Source organism: Salvelinus fontinalis, chromosome 34, assembly GCF_029448725.1.
Source record: "Salvelinus fontinalis isolate EN_2023a chromosome 34, ASM2944872v1, whole genome shotgun sequence".
Taxonomy (NCBI): domain Eukaryota; kingdom Metazoa; phylum Chordata; class Actinopteri; order Salmoniformes; family Salmonidae; genus Salvelinus; species Salvelinus fontinalis.
The window spans coordinates 3,138,490-3,154,242 of record NC_074698.1 but is presented as its reverse complement, the minus strand read 5'-3'; positions in this window follow the sequence as shown (position 1 = coordinate 3,154,242).

Sequence of the window (15,753 nt, the reverse complement as noted above, 5' to 3'; positions counted from 1 at the left end):
GAGATTATCAGTGGTCTTGTATGTCTTCCATTTCCTATTAATTGCTCCCACAGTTGATTTCTTCAAACCAAGCTGCTTACCTATTGCAGATTCAGTCCTCCCAGCCTGGTGCACGTCTACAATTTTGTTTCTGGTGTCCTTTGACAGCTCTTTGGTCTTGGCCATAGTGGAGTTTGGAATGTGACTGTTTGAGGTTGTGGACAGGTGTCTTTTATACTGATAACAAGTTCAAACAGGTGCCATTAATACAGGTAACGAGTGGAGGACAGAGGAGCCTCTTAAAGAAGAAGTTACAGGTCTGTGAGAGACAGAAATATTGCTTAATTGTAGGTGACCAAATACTTATTTTCCACCATAATTTGCAAATAAATTCATTCAAAATCCTACAATGTGATTTTCTGGATTTTTTTTCTCATTTTGTCTGTCATAGTTCAAGTGTACCTATGATGACAATTACAGGCCTCTCTCATCTTTTTAAGTTGGAGAACTTGCACAATTGGTGGCTGACTAAATACTTTTTTGCCCCACTGTAGTGTAGTGACCAACACATCCAGTGGTGATTTTAGCAAGAAAATCTTGGTGGAGCAAACCCTCAAAAACGTTTTAGATGCATGCCAGCAAAGCCACAACACAACACAAAACAATACATTAATTGCATTATAATGATGACAAACGATGCCCACAAACTGTTAAAAACATAGCTGATATGGCTGACTTGCTTAAACAAATGTGGTTTCTACTGACAATTGAGATGTACAAACTATGGCATAAGGGGACGATGAGCGGATAAGAGGCAATCTGTAATTTTGATTAAGACATTAATGAGCGAGCTAGGATGGAAGTAGTCAATATAACTATTTGTTCAGCACTGTTGAAATGTACAGCGACAGAATTCAGAACATGGGCCGTTCTTACAGTATTCTCCCTGTACACCAAGTCAGAACCATAGGATAAATAAAGGGGGCATATAAGCAGACAATGAAAGTATGTAGCTCGTTTTTGGTCACAGGTCCAAGAATGGCAACATTTACCTAGAACTAACACTGCAGATAGCAATAATTGGTGATCTGAAAAGTCAAAGTCAATCGATCAATAATATTATTATTATTATTTAAACAAAAAATGTTATCTTTAATTTACAATTGTGGAAAGTATGAGAATAGAAAGGTTATGTGCTTTTGTGAAGCATCACAGTACAGTGGAAAAACATATGGCAAATATAAATCCAATATGAATGGTGTTAAGCGATAGATAGGAGGGGTTGAATGGAGCTGAAGGGTGGGACTAATAACAACAAGATAACACATGTAAAACATATGGGGTCTGTAAAATGTATATAGGTTCAGACCTTTGGTGAAATAGCACAGTTACAAATATACATGACAAATAGAAATCGAACTGAAATCAGAAATAGAGGAAGGCCAGGACTAAAGACAAAGAAAATATAATTATTGTAAAATAGATTGTGTAAAATAGATTAGTATGTACAGTATAAGCTGGAAGTAGAAGCCTAAGTGTTATTGTTTTTTAGTTTACTCCAATTGGAGGAGCGGTGGTAAAGTTTGCAGGGAATATGAAAAGGAAAGAATGTTTTTTTTTTATATATATATATATATATATATATATATATAAACTCAGCAAAAAAATAAATGTTCTCTCACTGTCAACTGTGCTAATTTTCAGCAAACTTACATGTGTAAATATTTGTATGAATATAAGATTCAACAACTGAGACATAAACTGAACAAGTTCCAAAGACATGTGACTAACAGAAATGGAATAATGTGTCCCTGTACAAAGGGAGGGTCAAAATCAAAAGTAACAGTCAGTATCTGGTGTGGCCACCAGCTGCATTAAGTACTGCAGTGCATCTCCTCCTCATGGACTGCACCAGATTTGCCAGGACTTGCTGTGAGATGTTACCCCACTCTTCCACCAAGGCACCTGGAAGTTCCTGGACATTTCTTGGGGGAATGGCCCTAGCCCTCACCCTCCGATCCAACAGGTCCCAGACGTGCTCAATGGGATTGAGATCCGGGTTCTTCGCTGGCCATGGCAGAACACTGACATTCCTGTCTTGCTGGAAATCACGCACAAAATGAACAGTATGGCTGGTAGCATTGTCATGCTGGAGGGTCATGTCAGGATGAGCCTGCAGGAAGGGTACCACATGTGGGAGGAGGATGTCTTCCCTGTAACGCACAGCGTTGAGATTGCCTGCAATAACAACAAGCTCAGTCCGATGATGTTGTGACACACCGCCCCAGACCATGACGGACCCTCCACCTCCAAATCGATCCCGGTCCAGAGTACAGGCCTTGGTGTAAAGCTAATTCCTTCAAAAGATAAACGCGAAACCGACCATCACCCCTGGTGAGACAAAACCGCAACTCATCAGTGAAGAGCACTTTTTGCAAGTCCTGTCTAGTCCAGTGACGGTGGACCAGACAGCGACAACAGGTCTACAAGCCCTCAGTCCAGCCTCTCTCAGCCTATTGCGGACAGTCTGAGCACTGATGGAGGGATTGTGCGTTCCTGGTGTAACTCGGGCAGTTGTTGTTGCCATCCTGTACCTGTCCTGCAGGTGTGATGTTCGGATGTACCGATCCTGTACAGGTGTTGTTACACGTGGTCTGCCACTGCGAGGACGATCAGCTGTCCGTCCTGTCTCCCTGTAGCGCTGTCTTAGGCGTCTCACAGTACGAACATTGCAATTTATTGCCCTGGCCACATCTATAGTCCTCATGCCTCTTTGCAGCACGCCTAAGGCACGTTCACGCAGATGAGCAGGGACCCTGGGCTTCTATTTTTTTTTTTTCAGAGTCAGTAGAAAGGCCTCTTTAGTGTTCTAAGTTTTCCTAACTGTGACCTTAACTGCCAACCATCTGTAAGCTGTTAGTGTCTTAACAACAACTCCACAGGTGCATGTTCATTCATTGTTTATGGATCATTGAACAAGCATGGGAAACAGTGTTTAAACCCTTTACAATGAAGATCTGTGAAGTTATTTGGATTTTTACAAATTATCTTTGAAAGACAGGGTCCTGAAAAAGGGACATTTATTTTTTTGCTCAGTTTACATTACAACATCTCCCATCTGTTGTTCTACTTGCCTTGCTGAAAGGGTTGAATGTCAGTCAGGCCGAAGCTGCTTCCTCAAAGAGAGAAAAAGAGAGAGCGGGAGATATTGTGCCTTGGGATCAAATCGTTAATCGCTGGTGATTTGGCTTGTGTAACAACAAATCTCTCTCTTGTTAAAACATTTGAGCCAACTTCAGTCCATCGACTTTGGCGCTTCTGCCACATTCTTTATTTTCTGGATGCATTTATTGTGCTTGGGCAACAAGTGGCAATTTTACAGCCTGACCCTCTACATCAGGGTTGCCCAACCAGTTGATCGCGATCGACTGGTCGATCACAGTGTCCTTGCCAGTCGATCATGAGATGATTATACATCTATTAAAATTCAGCAACACAAATCAATGCCTATAATCTCTTTCTGTTTTAACGTTCGACAGTTAAATGTCTGAAAAGTCACATGATTTACATCAAATATGACCAGTCCCTGCCCACTTATTGACATATGCCTAATTCATCACCAAGCTTTGTGCGGGAAGATGTTAAATATGAAAGAGGTGATGGATGTTGCGATGAAGATTGTGTGTTCTATTCCAACAAGAAGCCTACAGCGGAGGCTATTTCACGCTCACTTAGGAGAGACTGAAGCGTAGCACACGAATGTGCGTTGGCTGAGCCGGGGTACATTTTTAGGGAGAGTTGTTGCCTGAAATCAAGGGGTTTCTCAAGGTCTCCAAACATGCAGAATATGCACTGCTAGAGGACACATAGTGGCTCCTGGATTTAGCTTTCTCACTGACCTAACTTACATGCTTAATTAAAGTAATGTAGAGCTACAAGGAAAAGGCAAACATGTAATCGACATGATCAGCTCTGTGAACACTTTTAAATGCAAACTACAGCTGCTCACAAGAAAGCTGCAACGTGAGGACCTGCACTTCTTTCAACACATGCATTCAGAACTTGAACGTCAGGACAAGGATACAGCACAGCTTGACAGTGCACATTGCGTGGAGCAAGTCCAGAGCATCTTGTCTGAGTTTGACAGTCGTTTCACTGACTTTGCATCACTTGAGCTTATTGCCACTTATATGTGCTTTCCGTTTGGCCAGACATAAATGTGGAAGTCATTGCCTCCAAAATGGGATCACGTTTTCAGTTGGACACAACTATAGCAGAAACTGAAATTCTCACCCTTCAAAATGACATTCAGCTGAAATCCAGGGCAGCCACTGAGATGAAGGAAGAGTTCTGGGAGCTACTTCTAGAGGAGAAGTATCCCAACATAAGAAGATGTGCTCTCAACTTATCAGCCCTTTGTGGATCAACCTACCTCTGCATTTTCTCACATGAAGATAATAAAGTCTAAGTACAGATCTACTATGTCTGATGAACACCTTGTGGCCTGCATGAGACTTGCAACAAGCTGCTACAGCCCTGACTATGAAAAACTACTTGCTTCCACCCAATGCCAAAAGTCACACTAAGGTAGGAAATTAAATGAGTTGCACTTATTTGTGGAAAACATGTTATTGGTCCACATTATATTTGGGTATCAAATACGTATCATAGCAGCAGGTCCATAGTCAGTGGTGTGTTGCATTTCATACATTTTGTTGGTTGGTTTAGATTTAGAGACTGGTAGATCTCATTAGGCTGGCAAATGTAAAAGTAGATCTCACGTTAAAGAAGGTTGGGCACACCTGCACTACATCACCCAGAAGCGCGACGGCTGCCGCCACTAGGGCGTCAAGACCTGTTACGTCATCAACAAGTGCGACCACTGCCACCACCGGTGCTTCAAGGCACTTGACGTCATCCACAAGTGGAACCACTGCCACCACTGGTGCAGCGAGAACCTCTACTTCAGGGATGGGCAACTTTGATGGGGGTGGGGGGCACAAAAAATCGAAACTAATTTTGAGGGGGCGCAGTTGCTCGTTAATCTCTGGTGATTGGCTTGTGTAACACAACAATCTCTCTCTTGTTAAAACATTTGAGCCAACTAAACTATCTCCGGCGCGGACAGAGATGGCCGCCTCGCTTCGCATTCTTAGGAAACTATGCAGTATTTTGTTTTATTTATGTGTTATTTCTTACATTGTTACCCCCGGTAATCTTAGGTTTTATTACATACAGTCGGAGGAACTATTGGATTCGATCACGTGGACTGGGATATGTTCCGCATTGCGGCAAACAACAACATTGATGAATACGCTGATTCGGTGAGCGGGTTTATTAGCAAGTGCATTGGCGATTTCGTACCCACAACGTCTATTAAAACATTCCCAAACCAGAAACCGTGGATTGATGGCAGCATTCGCTCAAAACTGAAAGCGCGAACCACTGCTTTTAATCAGGGCAAGGTGACCAGAAATATGACCGAATACAAACAGTGTAGCTATTCCCTCCGCAAGGCAATCAAACAAGCTAAGCGTCAGTATAGAGACAAAGTAGAGTCGCAATTCAACGGCTCAGACACGAGAGGTATGTGGCAGGGTCTACAGTCAATCACGGACTATAAAAGGAAAACAAGCCCCGTCGCGGACCAGGATGTCTTGCTCCCAGACAGACTAAACAACTTCTTTGCTCGCTTTGAGGACAATACACTGCCACTGACAAGGCCCGCTACCAAAACCTGCAGGCTCTCCTTCACTGCAGCCAAAGTGCAGTGAAGGACCGACCCTGGGTCTCGACCCTGCCCTGTGGAACTGGGTCCTGGACTTCCTTACGGGCCGCCCCCAGGTGGTGAGGGTAGGTAATAACATCTCCACCACGCTGATCCTCAACACTGGGGCCCCACAAGGGTGCGTTCTCAGCCCTCTCCTGTACTCTCTGTTCACCCACGACTGCTTGGCCATGCACGCCTCCAACTCAATCATCAAGTTTGCAGACGACACTACAGTGGTAGGCTTGATTACCAACAACGACGAGACGGCCTACAGGGAGGAGGTGAGGGCCCTCGGAGTGTGGTGTCAGGAAAATAACCTCACACTCAACGTCAACAAAACAAAGGAGATGATTGTGGACTTCAGGAAACAGCAGAGGGAGCACCCCCCTATCCACATCGATGGGACAGTAGTGGAGAGGGTAGAAAGTTTTAAGTTCCTCAGCCGTACACATCACGGACAAACTGAAATGGTCCAACCACACAGACAGTGTGGGGAAGAATGCGCAGCAGCTTCTCTTCAACCTCAGGAGGCTGAAGAAATTCAGCTTGTCACCAAAAACACTCACAAACTTTTACAGATGCACAATCGAGAGCATCCTGTCGGGCTGTATCACCGCCTGGTACGGCAACTGCTCCACCCATAACCATAAGGCTCTCCAGAGGGTAGTGAGGTCTGCACAACGCATCACCGGGAAACTACCTGCCCTCCAGGACACATACACCACCCGATGTCACAGGAAGGCCAAAAAGATCATCAAGGACAACAACCACCCGAGCCACTGCCTGTTCACCCCGTTATCATCCAGAAGGCGAGGTAAGTACAGGTGCATCAAAGCAGGGACCGAGAGACTGAAAAACAGCTTCTATCTGAAGGCCATCAGACTGTTAAACAGCCATCACTAACATTGAGTGGCTGCTGCCAACATACTGACTTAACTCCAGCCACTTTAATAATGGAAAAATGTATGTAACAAATGTATTATACATATTCTTATTCATTTCTTTACACTTGTGTGTATAAGGTAATTGTTGTGAAATTGTTAGGTTAGATTTTTCATTGGATATTACTGCATTGTCGGAACTAGAAGCACAAGCATTTCGCTACACTCGCATTAACATCTGCTAACCATGTGTATGTGACAAATTGATTCAGGTCTGCGTAGCCACATACGTACCCCTCCTTGCAGCTAATTTCTTGCAATTCTGCACATTTTGACATAGGGGCGGAAAGGAATGTTTGCCGTTTTTAAAATGATGTCTGAGTGAAGATGTTTTTATCGAAGATGTTGTCTTTTGTCACATACACCGGATAGGTGCAGTGAAATTTGTTTCACAAGGTCGGCCATAGCAGTACAGTGCCCCTGGAGCAAAGGCTACCTGCCGCCTGGCTAACAAAATCCACAAACAAAAACAATGGGCCCCACGGCCGGTAATTCGACCATGGTAATTGACTTACTATCAGTGACTGACAAAACAAGAGACCTACTGCTGATGCACAACCACATTTCAAAATTGCACCTTTATTTTTAGTGTATTCTACTATTCTAACTCGCAACTATGTTGAGACCCCGACTGAGTGCAACAACAGTTCAACATTCACCTTTTTCTACTATTTTGTCAAGTCTACTCACACAATTTAATGCATACTTTGGATATCCAACGTATGCAACACCCAGAACGCACTGCAACTGCCTCTGCAACACATTGCTGCAAGGCAAACACCGCGTTGCATTGGAAATGAATGGACTTCTGGTGTACTAAAACTCAATGACATGGTCAGTGTGATCGAGGCGTTACAATTATGCTACTGCAGTTGCACGTTTAGTGCTCTCAGTAATCCTCTCCATCAGCCCAGGGAGAAGATGAGCTGGGCTGGGTGGATTTGTAAGGTTTTCATTGTAGACACCTTTCCGGCCACTTAATTTCGCCTCCTGGGTTTATCCTACAAGTCTGGCCAAAGCGTGACAATACCTCAGCTTGTAGAAGACATGGTAATCTACACCAGCAGCAAGTAATTTGGTTAGGGGAAGTGGATGCCAAAGGGTAACATGTTCAAGTACCATTTGAGGCCTCCTAAAAGTGGCATCCCGCCGAGAAATGGACATATGCCCGGACGGTGTATCGGATGTGAACGTACAAACATTGCGTGTCCGTATTTTTTGAGGGGGATGGTCCCTGGGAGAGAGCCACCTCCTGTATGTTGAGTGCCATAATGATGTGACACAATCCTGGCTTAACCACTCTCCAGACCTGCCAGAGCCAGTCTCCCATCGGACCCAACTGTCCGTCATCATCATCTGCCATAGCACATTGTCTCCATTTCACTGTCTGCCCTGTACAAAGGACAAACACCGCACGCCAGGCCCAAAGACATAATACATCTGCTGCTCCGTCCATTTCCTATAACACTCATGTCAGTCAGTGATAGAAGGAAGGTTACCCCCTTCCAGAATTAACAAACAAAAACAAACAGGGGGGGTGGGGTTTTGTTGTTGACACAAATGGGGATCAAACCGAGATTACAAAGCAAGTGGACAATCAAGCAACATATTCTAGAACAAAGAAGCCATCCTCTCTATAAAACAGTTGGAAGAGAAAAACATTCTAAGTTTTATGATCATGTGTAGACCAGAGTAGGGGTGGGCTCAGTGGATGTGGAGTGATGCCCCCGAGTCATTCTGCATGCAGACTTTCACCAGGGACCTCTGATGTGGCCAGCAACATGAGAGGACCCATCCAGCAAAACCCCAGAGGGGACATGAACCCTGAGAACCAGCCAGATGCGACACTAGGGACACACTGCCTTTACAACCAGTGTGAAAGAGCAAAAGGCTCAAATCCAATCTGGGTAGGTCCACTCGAGCACCCAAGTGGGTCTGGGCTTTTTTAAGGATAGGCCATGAATGTGGCTGCAGGTATTAATCTGCAAGGCCTGTTTTTTTTCTATTAACATCTACCTCTAATCTGAAAGGGAAGTTCTGGAGGTCTTCCTCAGTAAGACAAAAACCAAGACAAATATTTGGTTTACTGCTATATGTGACAAAGTCGGTGAGTGGATACATCTTCATTCCCTCAATTGCTCACTGCCAAGAATAATAAAGAATAATAACAAAATAGGCACACAAGTCTGAATGGAAGCGTTGAAAATGACAACATTGACTGCCATAATGTGCTCAATCATGGCTGGCATGTATTCAACAATGTTATGACAGGAGAAGGAGAATTTGAAAATTAAATATAAAATGCTAGATTAGGCTGCTACTAAATGAAAACGTTTTAACGTTTCACTTAGAAGCACCGATTTGAAGTTGTTTTCAATAAAGCTATTAGCAAGTGTTTGGGTAAATAGGAGCTAAATAAGTCTAGATGGTTGTGTGTCTATAGTTATGGTCGTCTGTTGGTCCATCTCTAAGCAGCAAGTGGTCTTAGCCTATCTACATTTGTCAGCATGTAGCGAGGCTGTTGCAGACAGCTAGATATGGATTAGAATGGCCTTCCTCTGCCCAAGTGTGTTTAATTGTGAAATAAATGTGTTTTCATTCTTTTTTCAAATCAGTCGCAGCAATTGAAAAGGGAACCCATTCTGAAACATGAGACAGGACGGAAATAGATGTCCCAAAAGATGAGAGGAACAATCCACTTCAAAGCGTGGAGAGGAACAATCCACTTCAAAGCGTGGTATCCGATTGAGATTTTCCACGCTTGCGGTATTTGAGAGGACAGAGAAGACATTTTCTAAGGCGGAAATAAACGTGATACTTCCTCACAAGCCCTTATGAAAACAGTGTGTGTTTGGCAGAGCTCTCTCTACACCGTCAAATGGCTTTTGTGGCGTTTGTGTACCCTGTCCGTACGGCTTTGAGATGATTGACTGTAACGACTTTCCTCCTGAGGTGAAGGAGAGGACCAAAATGCAACGCGGTTAGTGTTCAACATGTTTAATTGAACATAAACGGTGAAACACTTACAACAATTCAAAAACAACAAATGTGAAAGTCGAGACAGTCCTATCCGGTGCAGAACACAAACACAGTGACAGGAAACAAACACCCACAAAACACCAGTGAAACCCTGGCTGCCTTTGTATGACTCTCAATCAGAGACAAACGATACACACCTGTCTCTAATTGAGAATCATACCAGGCCGAACACAAAACCCCACATAGAAATAGAAAACCTAGACTAACCCACCCAACTCACGCCCTGACCAACTAAAACAAATACATAACAAAGGAAAACAGGTCAGGAACGTGACAGAACCCCCCCCTTAAGGTGCGAACTCCGGGCGCACCAGCACAAAGTCTAGGGGAGGGTCTGGGTGGGCGTCTGTCCACGGTGGCGGCTCTGGCGCTGGGCGAGGTCCCCACCCCACCATAGTCACTCCCCGCTTCCGTATCCCCCGCCCAATGACCACCCTCCCACTAACCCCACCTAAATGAAGGGGCAGCACCGGGATAAGGGGCAGCACCGGGACAAGGGGCAGCACCGGGACAAGGGGCAGCACCGGGACAAGGGGCAACACCGGGATAAGGGGCAGCACCGGGACAAGGAGCAGCACCGGGACAAGGGGCAGCACCGGGACAAGGGGCAGCACCGGGACAAGGGGCAGCACCGGGACAAGGGGCAGCACCGGGACAAGGGGCAGCACCGGGACAAGGGGCAGCACCGGGATAAGGACCAGCACCGGGATAAGGACCAGCACCGGGATAAGGGGCGGCAGGTCCTGGCTGAGGGACTCCGGCAGGTCCTGGCTGAGGGACTCCGGCAGGTCCGGGCTGAGTGGCAGCTCCGGACTGTAGGGCAGCTCCGGACTGTAGGGCAGCTCCGGACTGTACGGCAGCTCCGGACTGTAGGGCAGCTCCGGACTGTCGGACGTCTCTGGCAGCTCCTGACTGGCGGGCGTCTCTGGCAGCTCCTGACTGGCGGGCGTCTCTGGCAGCTCCTGACTGGCGGGCGTCTCTGGCAGCTCCTGACTGGCGGGCGTCTCTGGCAGCTCCTGACTGGCGGGCGTCTCTGGCGGCTCCTGACTGACGGACGGCTCTAGCGGCTCATGACTGACGGACGGCTCTACTGGCTCGGGACAGACGGGCGGCTCTAATGGCTCGTGGCAGACGGAAGACTCAGATGGCGCTGGGCAGACAGATGGCTCAGACGGCGCTGGGCAGACAGATGGCTCAGACGGCGCTGGGCAGACAGATGGCTCAGACGGCGCTGGGCAGACAGATGGCTCAGACGGCGCTGGGCAGACAGATGGCTCAGACGGCGCTGGGCAGACAGATGTCTCAGACGGCGCTGGGCAGACAGATGGCTCAGACGGCGCTGGGCAGACAGATGGCTCAGACGGCGCTGGGCAGACAGATGGCTCAGACGGCGCTGGGCAGACAGATGGCTCAGACGGCGCTGGGCAGACAGATGGCTCAGACGGAGCTGGGCAGACGGGCCGTTCAGGCACCGCTGGGCAGACGGCAGACTCTGGCCGGCTGAGACGCACTATAGGCCTGGTGCGTGGTACCGGAACTGGAGGTACCGGGCTGAGGGCACGCACCTCAGGGCGAGTGCGGGGAACAGGAACAGGACACACTGGACTCTCGTGGCGCACTCTAGGCCTGGTGCGTGGTACCGGAACTGGAGGTACCGGGCTGAGGGCACGCACCTCAGGGCGAGTGCGGGGAGAAGGAACAGTGCGTCCAGGGCTCTGGAGACGCACAGGAGGCTTGGTGCGTGGTGCCGGAACTGGAGGTACCGGGCTGAGGGCACGCACCTCAGGGCGAGTACGGAGAGGAGGAACAGGGCTCTGGTGCTGCACTGGAAGCCTGGTGCGTGGTGTAGGCACTGGTGGTACTGGGCTGGGGCGGGAAGGTGGCGCCGGATATACCGGACCGTGAAGGAGGACACGTGCTCTTGAGCACCGAGCCTCTCCAACCTTAAAAGGTTGAATGGTCCCCGTAGCCCTGCCAGTGCGGCGAGGTGGAATAGCCCGCACTGGGCGATGCAGGCGAACCGGGGACACCACCTGTAAGGCTGGTGCCATGTACGCCGGCCCGAGGAGACGTACTGGAGGCCAGATACGTTGGGCCGGCTTCATGACATCCAGCTCGATGCCCAACCTAGCCCTCCCAGTGCGGCAAGGTGGAATAGCCCGCACTGGGCTAAGCACGCGTACTGGGGACACCGTGCGCTTTACCGCATAACACGGTGTCTGACCAGTACGACGCCCTCTCACTCCACGGTAAGCCCGGGGAGTTGGCTCAGGTATCCAACCCGGCTTCGCCACACTCCCCTTTAGCCTCCCCCCAAGAAATTTTTGGGTGAGCCTCTCGGGTTTCCAGCCACTCTGCCTTGCAAGCGCCTCATAATGACGCCTCTCCGCTTTTGATGCCTCCAGCTCCGCTTTGGGACGGCGACACTCCTCTGGCTCTGCCCAGGGTCCTTCTCCGTCCAGAATCTCCTCCCATGTCCATTCCTCCTTGTACTGCTGCTGCTGTTGCTGCTGCCCGTTGCCACGCTGCTTGGTCCGGGTTTGGTGGGTGTTTCTGTAACGACTTTCCTCCTGAGGTGAAGGAGAGGACCAAAATGCAACGCGGTTAGTGTTCAACATGTTTAATTGAACATAAACGGTGAAACACTTACAACAATTCAAAAACAACAAATGTGAAAGTCGAGACAGTCCTATCCGGTGCAGAACACAAACACAGTGACAGGAAACAAACACCCACAAAACACCAGTGAAACCCTGGCTGCCTTTGTATGACTCTCAATCAGAGACAAACGATACACACCTGTCTCTAATTGAGAATCATACCAGGCCGAACACAAAACCCCACATAGAAATAGAAAACCTAGACTAACCCACCCAACTCACGCCCTGACCAACTAAAACAAATACATAACAAAGGAAAACAGGTCAGGAACGTGACATTGACATTGTCTGCACCAAGTGTGTTTCTAAATATCTGTGACACCTGAAGATCCAGATGAAGAGCTTTCCAAGGGCAGGAGCTCAGAGTTTACTCACTCACACAGGGCTAATCTCCTCATCCAATCGTACTCTATTTCTGTCACCCCTGAAAATTCTGGGTGATAATGTTTATGTTATTCTGGCCTCTTTTCCTCTTCCTACTTAGTCTCATTCCGTGCTCTCTGTCTCATTCTCTATCTGGCATGCAGGCACACAAAGATGCAGGCACACAAAGATGTGTGCACGCACGTACACATGCACACACACCAGTACCCAGTGTACAAATACAAGTGTATTTCAATTTTTGCAAAATGGGAACACTCTCTCTTCATGTCTCTTTCACACCTTTTTTTCCTCTTCCGTTTCAATGGCTTCCATTACATGCTGTTCTCTCCTGCTTTGTTCTTTCCTGCTCTGGTCCTACTTTGCTTCATCTCATGGATCCCCATAATAGTTTTAAAGGCCTGCTGGGCCATGCCAACTCTGCCAGTTTGGTACCACATCAAATACCCTCTGTCTGTGGGCATCCGGCTTCATCCTGCACCTCTGCCGTCACACCAGCTATGCAGTGCCAATGGGCACCTCAATGTAGCACAGCCCTGCTTTATTCTCAGTATAAGGCAGCTAGGACTATTATATTATGCATGGTGCGTGGGATTGGTTACGCAAGCTTTGGAAGCATCTCCAAAGCTTCCAATTCCACGAGCTCTCTTCCTGTTATTGAGTTTGTCTTAATGAATGAAAGGGGATAGTGCCTTGGTGTTCGTTCATTCATTACTCGCTGTTGAAATGTACACTATGGCTACATGTTAAAGCCCATTTGGAAAATAATGCAAACATTGGGGTGAAGGAACGTTTATATTTTGTTATTTTGTGGTGTGGTGCAGGGGCTCGCCAACCTTGTTGTGAGGTGGCAATGCTTCCCTATTTGATACACATCATTAGTTTGAATCTTAAGACTGATATGAATGTTTTTTTCCGTTGCGCTACGGTAGGTAGCGAAAATGTGGATAGATGCAGTGGCAGCACATTTCAATGACGTTTTTAGTCGTTTAGCAGACACTCTTATCCAAAGCAATGTAGCACTTCCAGCAGTCAAATGATCAAAAGCATCCTCTTTGGCCTCATGGGTGGAATGTTATTAATACATAGTATACCGTACAGAGACAGCACAGCTCACTGCCTACAGTAATTTAAGTAATTTAAGCAATGTTAAAAGTTCATAAACAACATGTTAATTAATATAATGCATGCTATTTAGTGGGTGATTTTATCCAAAGATACTTACAGTCATGCATGCATATAACATAAGGGTGGTCCTGGGAATCGAGCCCACTATCCTGGCATTGCAATCCCCTGCCTCTACCAACTGAGTACTGCATTAACAGTATTGGTTTCTTAGATAAGAGAGAATAGGAGCTTGTCTGAAAGTCATGTGATATGACATTGGATCTTAGATAGTATCTAACAGGAGCAGCCTGGATATCGGGTTACTTTGCTCTACTGTGTACAGTATAATTAGGGCTCTGTGTTTTGCGCAAGCATGCGACATAGCAAGATTGCATCCTGTTTTTTTAAACCTTATCCAGAAATGAGAATTACAAATTTGACATATTAGTCATTTAGCAGATGCTCTTATCCAGAGCGACTTACAGTAGTGAGTGCATACATTTTCGTACTTTTTTTTACACCAAAACTGAAGGATGAGGATGTTGCTTAACATCTGACATAAGAAAAACAGGACTGTTTGATGAAAAAGGTTTAAGAAGTAAAGGTTCACATCCAGGCATGTCACATGATTGCGCACAACACATGGCCATAAAATATAATAAGTTTAATTGGTAATTGGAGTAAAAGGAATGGGAAATGATTGTAAAAGCATAGCCTTTCTGTCTGTATACTCTTCTCACTCTCATGAGCAACAGCTTAAATAAGATAACAGTATTTATACCAGTACTATAGTTACTAGAAAAAGTTATCTAAGCAGAGTTAGCAGAGGAATTATTTTCCTAATTTATAAGTTCTAGTTTGTTTGTTTTTTCTAGTTTCTATCTCCTAGTCCATCCGACTCCCCTTGTTTTTGGATTGAAAATATTTGATTCGACTCCCCCTGTGTTTGAAGTGAAAATATTTGATTCAAAAGCTTGTTATACAACGCCTAGGGTGTCTCTGACCAACCAATTTCACAAAACCCTTTCATGGCTGTTGTAATTACCTGTTGGGTCCATGGCTAAGATGAGCTCCGATACCTAGGCGTTTTGGCTGTGAGTTTTTCCCCCGGCAGCTCAGAGCACAACACAATACTTCAGTAATGAAATGGTAATGGGCTAATTATGTAAAACATAGCAGGAGCATCAGAAGCGCAGCCGATAGTGTGTCTGTTGTATATGCCCTCTAGTCTCTATGCGCCGCTCTGGAGATGTCACGCTCTGATCTGTTTCACCTGTCTTTGTGATTGTCTCCACCCCACTCCATGTGTCGCCCATCTTCCTCATTATCCCCTGTGTATTTATACCTGTCTTCTCTGTTTGTCTGTTGCCAGTTCGTCTTGTTTGTCAAGCTTACTAGCGTTTGTCCTGTTTTTTCCCCAGTCTCTCTTTTTTCCGCCTACCTGGTTTTGTCCCTGCCCTGTCCCGTCTCTGTACCCGCCTGCCTCACCACTCTGCCTGCCCCTGATCCTGAGCCTGCCTGCCGACCTGTACCCTTGTCCCTTCTCTGGATTATTGACCCCTGCCTGCCTAACCTGTCTCTTGTCTGCCCCTTGGACTATTAAACCATTGTTTATTCAAATTAAACCATTGTTTAAGACCATCTAGGTCTTACCTTGAATCCTGACAGATCTTGCCCAACCAGTTATAAATCTGATTTGCACTTCATATCTTTTCTATATACTACAGCACTTCACATCTTTTCTATATACCTTTTACAACTGTGTTACTGACCCCACAGGACTGCACTGGTACACCGGCATATGGAAGTCCATTGGTTCTAATCTTTCTTGGCTGCTTCTATGGTTGTGGTATACTTCATAGAGAATAAGGGGAAG